The 10,000-nt window shown below is 33.4% G+C and overlaps 1 protein-coding gene across 3 annotated transcripts in view; it reads right to left on the minus strand.

The window, feature by feature from the left end:
* LOC136833233 (DBH-like monooxygenase protein 1) overlaps window positions 1-10,000 on the minus strand; it is a 1,137,248-nt gene that overhangs the window by 458,690 nt on the left and 668,558 nt on the right. The window lies entirely within an intron of this gene.

Raw genomic sequence — 10,000 nt, forward strand, 5'->3', positions numbered from 1 at the left:
TAATATATATATATATATATATATACACATATATATATACATATATATATATATATATATATATATATATGTATATATGTATATATATAAATATAAATATAAATATATATATATATATATACATATACATACATATATATATATATATATATATATATATATATATATATATATATATATATATATATATATATATATATATGCAGAGACGCCCGAAACATGCTCAGACGCGTTACTTTGAGACCTTGCTCTCGTCAGGTCGACCCGCTACGGGCCAAAATCAACAATTCCAAGAATTATGGAAGCAAACAGAAAAATATCCTGCAGCGTTTGCCCAGACAACTTCATCAGTACTATGACATTTGTAATCCCCTGTGACCCAGGTGAATTAATCTCTTCACTTATTTATCTGTTTGTATAGCTGAGGATGCTGTGACTGAGAGAGAGAGAGAGAGAGAGAGAGAGAGAGAGAGAGAGAGAGAGAGAGAGAGAGAGAGAGAGAGAGAGAGAGTCTTTCAGGGGATATTATGGTTGTAATCCATTAAGTTTATTGAAGGATTCAATTATTGATATTGTAAAATTATTATTTAACATTTTGTCTCTTACAGATGCTATGACTGTAGTGGAGAGAGAGAGAGAGAGAGAGAGAGAGAGAGAGAGAGAGAGAGAGAGAGAGAGAGAGAGAGAGAGAGAGAGACTCCTTCAGGGGACATTATGATTGTAATCCATTAAGTTTACTGAAATGTTCAAGTTTTCACATTGTAGAATTATTCCTTTTTAAAGTTTGCCTCTTACGGATGCTATCGCTGTCGAGAGAGAGAGAGAGAGAGAGAGAGAGAGAGAGAGAGAGAGAGAGAGAGAGAGAGAGAGAGAGAGAGTCCTTCATGAGGCATTATGATTGCAGTCCATTAAGTTTATTGAAATGTTCAAGTTTTCACATGGTAAAATTATTCCTTTTTTATTTTGACTCTTACAGAATAAGCTACTGAAATGTCTATTATTCCCAGAAAAAAAAATAAGCAGAAAAGAACCTCAGCATTGACGTAATTACGCGAACGGAGCTTTCATCATTATCATCATAACGTAGAATATTGTTATCATTCCTATTACCTCCCTAATTTCTGTTTTCAGGCAATGCGCTCCTTTCTCTCCTCGACCCTTGTGGGCTCCCTCTAATTCCACCCCCCACCCCGCCTCCATCCCCACCCTTACTCGACCCCCAAGTTCTTCATCATCCTTTGGGGACCTTCTTTTCCATTTTCATCCCCGGCACCCCTACTTCCCTCCCTCCCCCTCCCCCTTCCAAACACGCCAGAAACCTTCCAGTCCATAATCCGGAGCCGATTCCCGAAGACTCAAAAGATTCCGGAGATTAGCTTAGAATCGCCGGATGACCTTATCAGGGCAAGCGCTGGAATAAACTGGAACTTTCGTATGGTCTGGATATCGAGGGGATTACGCCCGGCTTAAAGGGCTGGAAGGAATGAGAATAGGATTGGAGTGGTAGCTGGAATGACCTCCGGGTCTGCAGTCTGGAATGGCGGGCGGCGACCGCCAAATGAACTAGAGAAGAACCTTCGGCGAGATATTTTTTTCTCTTCGGCTGCCGGACTGGAATGGAATGGAATGGGAATCCAGGAGGCTAAAACAGTCCTATAGGATACAATGGCTTGTTTTCAAGAGAGGCTCGTATTAGCAGCGAGCTACGCCCTCGGAAAAGGAGGTGGGAGATTCTCCCAAAAACTGGAAAGATGTTGATGTGAACAGATGATTTCTTCGGTTAATAATGGGAAATTAAAAATTAGAACTAATCATGTACAGGATGAAATTCCTAAGAAGTAAATGGAATAAAAAAATGAAGCATTTACTGTGTAAAGTATGTAAAGCTAAAACGTTTTCTCTTTCTCTTTATAGCAAACCTGATTTTTTTTACAATACAAATTAATAATGTGTATTGTATGAGTTGCGTTTTTAAAAGAATTCATAATTTCCGAGCTACTCATGACCATTTATAAAAGGCTGATGTTCTATTTTGCTTTTGTTTTTCCACGAAATCCTAGCATTAGGCAGGCCATGACTAAGATTCTAGATTTCCTGGAAAAACTAAAGCAAAATAAAACATCAGCCTTTTTTAAACAGTTACCAATTATTCTGGAATTGTGAATTCTTTTAAACAAGCAACTCATTCGTCGAAAACCGATTAATTACAGGGGCAGTAAGCTAATAATGAAAATGGGCAGGGAAAAAGTAGATTATACAGCCTAGGTAATAAATCATCAAGCTTGGAAAAGTCCTGACCAGAGAGAGAGAGAGAGAGAGAGAGAGAGAGAGAGAGAGAGAGAGAGAGAGAGAGAGAGAGAGAGACTCTTGAATGAAATAAAATGCACGTGTGTCTATAAGGAAAAATGAAAAATGGCAAAATGTTTGACGCAATGTTAAGTGGAAAATTTAATAATAATAATAATAATAATAATAATAATAATAATAATAATAATAATAATAATAATAATTATAATATTAATAAAAAGACATAACCAATTTTGACACAATGTTAAATAAATAATAATAATAATAATAATAATAATAATAATAATAATAATAATAATAATGATATAAATATTATTAATAATTAATAATAATAATAATAATAATAATAATAATAATAATAATAACAATAACTATAATAATAATAATGACATACCCCATGTTTGACATAATGTTAAATGAATAATAATAATAATAATAATAATAATAATAAAGACTTTCCCAATATCGCATAACCTACGGAGACAAGATACAAAAACACAACGAGAGAGCAAATATCGAAAAAGACAACCCTCAGAAATCAATCACCAAGGTACAGAACGACCTTTCAGCTGCTGGTCAGAATCAACTGAGGCAGCTGGGTGTTTTTTTTTTTTTGAGGCTGGAATCTCTAAGCTGGAATCGTATCTTCGCTGGAATCCAGTTATTCCCGGATACATTCCAGAGGAATGTTTCCAAGAACCCTGTCAGTAATCCATGAAGCATCTGTCATGCTGTTTGACTCCCAGTAAGATTGCTTCATAACAGAATTATATAGTAGTTATGTACACAAACGTTACATATACATATATATACGCACACGTGTGTATATATGTATATATATATATATATATATATATATATATATATATATATATATATATATATATATAACATATATACAGTATATTTATATATATGTACATATATGTATGTATATGTATATAATATATATATATATATATATATATATATATATATATATATATATATATATATATATATATATACACACACATATATATAAAGTCTGACTTTACCCATGATGCAGTTCCTACAAAACCTAAAGTCACAATCAAATAACTCTATTTCATTCAAACTTTGTAAAACAACCTTTTTGATTGCTGAAAGCACGTCAATAGTTCACCACAAAAAGAGAGAGAGAGAGAGAGAGAGAGAGAGAGAGAGAGAGAGAGAGAGAGAGAGATCCACGCTGATTACAGCTGACCCAAAGCAAGCAAGCACCTGTACCCCACTTCTCGGAAGCGGTTGACATCTTCTGTCCTTGGGGAAGGGGGAGGGGGGAAAGAGAGATTGATGGGTGAGGGGGAGGGAGGGTGTATAAGGCAATCGATGATAACATCCGGCATATGTGCTTGCAATGAGCCTATGCCTAATGACTCAAGATCTGAATTATGCAAAGCGACCTTGCAGATACTGGTCGGTTGGCGTGTGTTCCATAAATTATGAATCCGGGGATGAATAGACTGGCTTTCCCTTTGGGCCCGCAGACTCAATTATCTTGGATAAACTATTCCTGTTAGTGTTTCTATTGTCCAGCACCCAGATAGATAAAGCCGTGTTGATGGAGAGACAGGAGGCACAGAGAGAGAGAGAGAGAGAGAGAGAGAGAGAGAGAGAGAGAGAGAGAGAGAGAGAGAGTTCTCAGCAAGCAAATCAAGTTCTACATGGCACAAAACGTTATAATACCAACTGTAAACTCATTTAAATCTTTGAGGTTTAAATGAGAGAGAGAGAGAGAGAGAGAGAGAGAGAGAGAGAGAGAGAGAGAGAGAGAGAGAGAGAGAATGATATGAAGGAGAAATCGTTGAAAAGAGAACGAACGATAAAACAAGAAGAAAAAAAAATCTCCAAAAGACAAAAAGGACAATGAGTTGGGCATACAGGAAGTCAAGGTCAGTGGACAAGTAAATATAATACAGAACGAAAAGGAAATAAAAAAATAATGATTGATAAAGGAACAATGATTGCACAGAGAACAAGCGATAAAAAGAGACGGACGCAACCAATGCGGGGAAAAAAAGAGAAACAGGAAATTCTGTTTTCATTTTTTCCCTTTCCAAAAAAAAAATAATGAAGTTATTTTTTCTTTTGGTGCTCAATTGGCGACGCTAAATGGAAGGGAGGGAAATAAATCGAAACGTTCCTTTTGACGTGTATTTATGCATCTACAGCCCCCTTTTTTCTTTCCCCAGAAAGCAAAGGACCCCAGTTTTGCTGGGACCCCTGGATGTGTTTGATTAGGTCATCAAACTATTTGCCTTTGGAGGAAAGGAACGAAGTTCTTGTTTTCCAGCCAGCAACTGGCATGGCGGAGCTCTGTTTAACCGGACGTTACAGGGATGTTTTCAATCAGTGAGTGGAATGAAATGCTATATTCCGTTCATCTATTGGAAGGGAATATTTTTTTTTTCTAATTCACATACTCGATTGAAGTTCTGTATTCCATCGCAGCTACTGGAATGAAGTTCGGTTTTCAATTCCGCTACTGGAATGAAGTTCAGTCTTACATGTACCTATTAAAATGAAGTTCTATTTTCCATTCGTGTTAGTGACACGAAGTTGCGTTTTCAAAACAAATATATACATATAATTATATATACTGTATACTATATATATATATATATATATATATATATATATATATATATATATATATATATATATATATATATATATATATATATATATATATATATATATATATATATATATATATATATATATATATATATATATATATATATATATATATATATATATATATATATATATATATGTATATTCACATCTTTGTGTTTTCCAAATCACCTACTGATATGGAATTAAGTTTTTCATTCATTCCCTGAAATGAAGTTTTAATAAAATACAAGGGATGGGGTTTTTTACAAGCTGACGATCAAAATATCAAAAACGCGGATTGGCAGAGACAAGGAAACCCCATCTGGTGAAGGGGAAGATAAGCCTTTGTTTAACATAAATAAGTAACGGAAACAGACTATAGTCTTTGGTAAAATATGTCGTGTAAAGGTGGATTTAGATAAATAAAATGAACTCTATCCATTTAAATTGGTAATTTTAATGAATTCAGATATATCTATCTATCTATGTATCTATCTCTATATATATATATATATATATATATATATATATATATATATATATATATATATATATATATATATATATATATATATATATATATATATATATATATATATATATATATATATATATATTGTAACGTTATTGCCCTTCTATAATAAACAAAAAACTTTACACAAACATTATTAAAATATATACATTCCACATGAAGGACTGTGATACCTTCAAAACAATAAACATTTCTCCCTTTTCTTTTCAATAAAAAAGTTATGCAATATGTCTAACATACTGAAATGGATACTTTCATACCACAAACACATTAACATTCATATCATTTCACAAAATTCTATAAATAAACAAGTCACAACATTGGTAATGTTTTCACCATCCAAAATTCCCATTTACGCTACTAAACTAATTTTTGAAAGTAGAAGGTAATTTGTTGTTGCAATTACGCTGAGTCGAACCATTTTCCAGCAACGTCACATTAATCATAATTTTCACTGGAAATTATAAATAGTTTCACCTAATGAATATAATAATGTTGAGAGCATGCACTCCGCTCGGTGACAACATTAGCATAAAAAGTTCTCTTTGGTGAACTATTAACCTAATTCAACTCGGGCAAAAATGCATTTTTCATTTTTGTGTTCGTCCTTTCAATTAGAATCGAGCAACGGCGCATCGGAAACGGAATTGCTGCCCCTTGGTATGCTGTTACGTAATGTGATGATGTACCATAACATATATTTAATAGATTACCATCACGCTGTTATAATCAGGTGAAATCACACCACTTTACACTACAGAAATCCAGTTTTGAAAAATTTTTATGACATCCATATGCATTATATATATATATATATATATATATATATATATATATATATATATATATATATATATATATATATATATTTATATATATATATATATATATAATTATATATATATATATATATATATATATATATAATATATATATAATATATCATGGGGTCCTCAGTTGAAATTGTTTGGTAGCCTAGTTTAACTGGTTTTCCTCACTCTGTTTTTACTTATTTATATTAGTCTTGTTCTTTTTAATTATATAGAGGTTGTTTTAAGATTTTAGTCAACTCCTTTTACTTATTGGAATTTTTGTTTTAAATATTTTTACTACAGAAAGAGCTTTGTCATTGCATTAATTTGTTATTGATGTTCCAAATTATAATATTTTAGTAGCCTTGAAAATGCGAGTTTGAATTCGTCAGTGAATCGTCAGCATTGAAAATAAACTGTAGATGATGAGGATGCCTTTACTCAAGCTTCCTTCGTGATATATATATATATGTATATACATATATATATATATTATATATATATAGGGGAATATATATATATAGTTATATATATATGTTCCGGTCAAGGGTCCAATTGCGTTGGTATGTTACAATGTAATGTAATGTACCATAACAAATCACATTCAATTATATAGAAATCCAGTTTTTTCAACTTTTTTGAAATTTATATCTAATTTTTATACATATCTTTGGTCCCACTGGTTTTGTTGTGCCAGTTAAAATCGAGTTCCGGATAAGGGGAGTTTGGATGTGCCCAGTTAATGTCAGTTCCGGATAACAGGAATCCGGATGTGCCCAGTTAATGTCAAGTTCCGGATAAGGGGAATCCGGATGTGCACAGTTAATGTCGATTTCGGATAAGGGGAATCCGGATGTGCCCAGTTAATGTCAGTTCCGGATAAAGGGAATTTGGATGTGCCCAGTTAAGGTCGAGTTCCGGATAAAATATCTGGATGCACATTTAATGTCAGTTCGGATAATAATCCCGGATGTGCCCAAATAACGTCGAGTTCCGGATAAGGGAATTTGGATGTGAGTTAATGTCAGTTCGGATAAGGGGAATCCGAATGTGCCAGTTAACATAGTTCGGATAAGAATCGGGATGTATTATAATGTCACAGTTCGGATAGAATCGGGATGTGCCCAGTTAATGTCGAGTTCCGGATAAGGGGAATCCGGATAATCAAGGGATTACTGTATAGGTATTCAGCATATTCAAATGGAGTTTTACAGATACATTTCAATACCGCCATATAATCCTTGGGAACCAAATGACGTCACACTCCTTTATCATATCACTGTTGCTGAAAGACATAAAGGTAATTACAAACACACACACACCCAAAAAACAAACCTGAAAAACTAGACAATGAAAATACACACACAAGGAACGAAAAGGACAAACGGGACAATATGATAAAACTTTAAATACTCACTTACAAGGTGCACTTACTCTCAGCATGTACATTCACAAACAAAAACACTCTCAGCATATATATTCACAAACAAACACGAACATGCTTAATCAACAAATTCGCCCCACACATGCACAAAATTATGTTCACAAGGGGTTGATAATATTCACTAAGCAAACGATTCTATAGTGTATTTGATATGCTTGCAAACAATAAAACTCGGAAGTACTAATGACTGCTAAAGCTACTTATGAAAAACACTAAACAAACACACGGGCAAACAATAAACAAGTAAAAAATGCACCAAAGTTTCTTTGGCTCAATCGAGTTTTCTGTATGAGCAGTGGCCCATCAAGCTTTCAGCCACGGCCCGTTGTGGTCTGTCCTACAGCGTTGCCAGACGCATGATTATAGCTAACTTTAACATTAAATAAAATAAAAACTACTGAGGCTAGAGGGCTGCAATTTGGTATGTTTGATGATTGGAGGGTGGGTGATCAACATACCAATTTGCAGCCCTCTAGCCTAAGTAGTTTTTTTAAGATCTGAGGGTGGACAGATAAAGTGCGGACAGAAAAAGTGGGGCAGAAAAAGTTCCGGACAGAATAAACTGCGGACGGACGGACAAAGCAGGCACAATAATTTTCTTTTACAGAAAACTAAAAGCATATTCGGCGGAAAATGCAAAAAAAAAAATATAAATAAATAAAAAAATACCGCGAATACAACACAGAGACAAAAAAAAAAAAATTGAATGACTCAAAAACAAAAACAGAAAAACTCATTAACGCCAAAAATACACATAAAAACACGCCTAAGCTCTAACATCAGTCAAACAAAACACGCTTAATACATACGTAAAACAAACACAATGACATACGTACACACAACACAAACAACAAGTAAATACACACATAAACACTAACGAATTTTCAAAAACACCTAATCCAAACATAAACACACACATTCAGACAATACAGGCGCATTCATAAGCACATCACACACAAACACACAAACACAAACAATGAGAACACGTTAACACATACATGAAAACAAACATAAAACATACGACCAACCACTCAAAACACATACGCCCATACACGGGCACAGAGATTAATATATTCACATAAACAAGAAAACAAACATAGAGACATGAACAACTAATCAACTCACACATACACAAACAAGAACACAAAAAATAGAATCTATTAACACATACAATGAAATAAACACATGACTAACCGATTACAACAAACATGCACAAACGTGAGCACAAAATGTACTAACACACACTGGATCAGCCATTCAATACAAACATACACAAACACGAGCTTAAACAATACGCATATATTAACACACATACACAAAAAAACAAACATAAAAACACAAGGCCAACCACTCAAAACACACATACACAAACATGAACATGAAAAATAAGAAAACTAAAACAAACAGATCGCACCACAATCAAAACACAAACGTATAGACACGATCACAAACACTGAGACAATATTAACACACCAACAATACAAACACGAAAAACTGAACAAACTAATTAAAACACATACGCACAAACACGGGCGCAAAAAAAAAACAAGAATCTATTAAATAAGAATCTATTAACACACAAAAATATAAACATAAAAACACACACACACGCACACTAACGCAAGCACAAGCAATGAGACTCTATTAACACATAAGAACAAAATGCACATACAGTACACATAGACAAGCACAAGCAATAAGAATCTATAAACACACAAGAAAAAACACACATACATAAGCACAAGCATTGACGATCTATTAACACAAACAAAAACAAAATAAACATACACAAACACAAGCAATAAGGATCTATCAACACAAACAATAACAAAACACACATACACAAACACAAGCAATGAGAATATACATACACACACAAGAAAAAACACACACAAACACAAGCAAAAGCAAAAAGAATCTATTACACACAAGAACAAACACATACACACAATGAGAATCTACAAACACACTCAAGAACAAAACAAACATACACAAGCACAAGCAATAAGAATCCATTAACACACAAGAACAAAACACACATACACAAACACAAGCACAAACAATGAGAATCTATAAAAAAAAAACGAAAAAAAAAAAAATAGACCAACCGCACACAATGGACTAAAATACGCCTACGGGCGCATGGACTTAAAATAGACAAAAAAAAAAAAAAAGTAAAAAAAAAAAACTCCTGAATACACCACATGTTTTATGAAGCCCAAGCGTTTTGAAAGACCGCAATGAAATAAAATCTCGGGGGAACAA

The sequence above is a fragment of the Macrobrachium rosenbergii genome, chromosome 51, assembly GCF_040412425.1.
Source record: "Macrobrachium rosenbergii isolate ZJJX-2024 chromosome 51, ASM4041242v1, whole genome shotgun sequence".
NCBI classification, from domain to species: Eukaryota; Metazoa; Arthropoda; class Malacostraca; order Decapoda; family Palaemonidae; genus Macrobrachium; species Macrobrachium rosenbergii.